The sequence below is a fragment of the Odocoileus virginianus genome, chromosome 26 (assembly GCF_023699985.2).
Source record: "Odocoileus virginianus isolate 20LAN1187 ecotype Illinois chromosome 26, Ovbor_1.2, whole genome shotgun sequence".
NCBI lineage: Eukaryota > Metazoa > Chordata > Mammalia > Artiodactyla > Cervidae > Odocoileus > Odocoileus virginianus.
In genome coordinates this window covers 10015151-10018750 of record NC_069699.1, presented here as the reverse complement: position 1 = coordinate 10018750, position 3600 = coordinate 10015151, and the positions used below count along the sequence as shown (strand labels likewise).

Genomic DNA, 3600 nt, shown 5'->3' with positions numbered 1-3600 from the left:
CCACATTCTCCTAAAAAAGAGTTGTAAACAAGAAATAAATACTAAGTGGATGGATTTAAGAAAACAAAACACGAACACTTCCCAGGCTGTCTGAATTGCCACATGTAATTACATGCATCCCCTTGGAAACAGGAATTCATGATTCAAATACAAATTCATTCCTTGAGAGGAACAGACCCACCTTGGGTCTGGCGATGCCATGTCCCCTTTCTCAGCATCACTAAAGGACATGATTTTACTCACAATGATTTTATTGTGAATTCCAAGAAAATAACCCGAATTTTTAGCAGTGCATTCAAAGTTTCTACCATCTGGCGCAAACCTTCCCCCCCTTTTTTCAAAGCAACTTTTTATTGAAGTATCGTTGACTTTTAATGTTGTATTCGTTTCAGGTGTATGGCAAAGTCATTTTGTTTTATATATACACACATATATATTCTTTCTCAGATTATCTTCCATTATGGTTATTACAAAATATGTGATATAGCTCCGTGTGCCAGACAGTAGGTCCTTATTGTTTATCCTTTTCTTTTTGTCTCCTTCCCTTTACAAGTGCTCTGATCCAACTGTCTGTGGGACTCACTGTTACTCAGCACACGCCCTGCCTCTTCCCCTTGCATGTCTGTTTTCCTTAACCAAATTCACCCAAGTTTCTACATGTATATTTGTACATATACATAGTTTTTACCCAGCTAAACTCTTCAATTGGCAAGCTCTAAGACCTTTTTTCCAATTTAATTTATTAAAATAGCATATTTTGCTTTCATGCTAGTAGATATGCTAAAGATTTTTAAATTCAAAATTCCACCTGAAGTCAAATTTGATCTGAAAAATGTTGCCAAATCTAACAAAAGCTATAATGGAAATTGTGAGTGAAAAATATAAATATGTATATAAAAGTTGATGTCCCTTTGATATGATTCTAAGAAAGATGAAAAACTACATACCCGTAGTAGGTATATATTCCTATCAACATTCAACTTTATGTCCTCACACATAACACACAGAGTCATCTGCTTCCTTTACAACCAAGGTCTGTAATCTCCTTCTCAAAAAGCACAGGAATGTTGAAGATGGAGAAAAAAGGTCTTCTGAACAGTGAGCCACTAAAGGCAATAAAATTTACATACTGTGTTCTTGGGGGCTCTCTCCACTCACTATAAAAGGCTAAAAATACATGTGGTGAACACGCGTGACAAGCCATACAGCAGACTGAATACTCAAGAATCAACTTGTCCAGATCTTGGTTTCTAAACATCAATCCTAATTAAAAGGAGCCAAGAGAAATGGCTGATTCCAGAGTTTGCAAAGGTTGAGTCTGGAACATCCCGTTATACCAGAAAGCAGGACGTGCAGAGAAACATGGTGGAGTCCTCAGCACTATTGCAGGTGTTCAGAGTCTCAGCAAAATCTGAGCACAAGTTATTAAGTAAAAGAATTGATAGACGTTTTTGATTCAAAGAAGAGAGAGAGAGATGACTCCCACAATGTGAAATAGAGGAAAGAAGGAAAAAGTAACCAAGAACGTAGTTTGAAGCATGTAATTTATAATTCCATATATATTCCTCCCATGTGCAAGTACTTAAAGACTGGCTGAATTAAAGATTTGCCAGTGTGAACATGAATGGGTGCTCAGTCACTTCAGTCATGTCTGACCCTGTGAACCGTAGCCCACCAGGCTCCTCTGTCCATGGGATTCTCCAGGCAAGAATACTGGAGTGGGCTGTCATGCCCTCCTCCAGGGGATCTTCCCGACTCAGGGATCGAACCTGTGTCTCTTGTGTCTCTTTCACTGCAGGTGGATTCTTTGCCACTCAGCCACCAGGGAAGCCCAAACATGAATAGCTCCTATCAATTAATATAGATACGGAAAACTAATGATATAGGTTCAGAGGCTCAGAACGTGAAAGAAAAGACTGATAAGGACTGTTACTCAAAGTATACTCCTCAGGAAGCTTATCTTGACTGCCCTCACACATTCATCATCCTGACACGAATTACGTTGAGAAGAGCTGACAGGTCTGTTTTGAAACTCTCTTCAAGGCTACTTGAACATGCCTGCCTAGCATTCACTGATTGACTCTTCAGGAGAGGCAAGGTTAAGCCTTTTTAATGGTTAGTTTTATACATTCCAGTGTAATAAGAATTCTGGCATAGACAAGATACACTGAAAGGTACAAATATACATGTTTTATTCTGAATTAATTGCAAATTTAAAATGTGTAAGGATGGCACAGAACACCTGCATAGCCTTCACCCAGATTTACCAACTCTTAACACTTTGCCCAATCCACTTTATTGCTTTCTCTCTCTCTCTCTTTCTAAACCTTTTAAAAAATAAAAATTAAAAAAAAAAAACCTTTTAAAAATAAGTCATAAAATATCCTTCAGGATCTGTTTCCTAAGAGCAGAGACATCCACTTGTATAATCACAGTACAATGATCCAAAATCAGGACATTTAACACTGATAAAACATAATTATCTAATCTATAGACAAATGTTACCAGCTGTCCAAATAAAGTCTTATATAGCAATTTTTGTGTTCCTGATCCAGGATCTGACCTAAGATAACACTAAGATAACACAAGGCATTTTATTTTCATGTATTTGAGTCTTTAGTTTTTAGTCTTCGTTAATGTGGAACAGTTAATTTCTTGGCTTCTGTCTTTGAGGATACTGATGTTTTTGAAGGCTCTAAGTCAGCTATTCCATGGAATATCCCTCAGTTGAGGTCTGCCTAATACTTCTGCATGATAAGACTCAACATTACACATCTGGGGCAGAAATATCACAGAAATAATATTGTATCCTCCTTAATGCATCATGGGCTTCCCTGATAGTTCAGTTGGTAAAGAATCCACCTGCAATGCAGGAGACCCCAGTTCAATTTCTGGGTCGGGAAGATCCCCTGGAGAAGGGAGAGGTTACCTACTCCAGCATTTTGGCCTTGAGAATTCCATGGACGGTATAGTCCATGGTTACAAAGAGTTGGACACAACTGAGTGAGTTTTGCTTCACTTTAATGCATCACACCAGGAGGTACCGTTTATCAGTAAGTCCCACACATGTACTATTAACCTTGGGAAAAAGTTTTCAATTAGCAATAATCGCGCCTCGGATAAACCTCATTGGCTATGATACTGCCACTGCGCAAAGCTACTATTAACCTTGATCACTCGGTTAAAGAGCAGTTTCTCTACTGTGAAGTTATCATTTCTCGCTTTGTTATCAATAGGTAATTTGCGGAGGAAATCTTTTGGACTATGTACATGTCTTATTCCTCATAAAAATTCCCTCCCAGCTTTAACAACCACTCATGACTGTCTGAAACACTTTCTGCCATTAATGGGTACAAAATTATTTTTCTCTTTCATGCTAACAAACTTATTAGTTGACAGTAAGCAGCTTCTCCTTACACCCATGTATTGACTTACATATTAAAATAAGGATTCCTGTTTAAGAGGTCTGTAATCCATTTTATTTTGATATCAAGTAGTTCCAGACACGTTAAATTAGAACTCCATAAACCTGATTCCTATGTCCCTTTGACATGCCCTTGCCGTTTGTTTGACCACTTTCTTGCTTTCTGGCACAAGATG

The 3600-nt window shown here is 38.0% G+C and overlaps 1 pseudogene; it reads right to left on the bottom strand.

Annotated features, from left to right (window-relative positions):
- Positions 1-3031: 3031 nt before the first annotated feature.
- Positions 3032-3159, bottom strand: LOC139031332 (U4 spliceosomal RNA; annotated as a pseudogene).
- Positions 3160-3600: the final 441 nt, after the last annotated feature.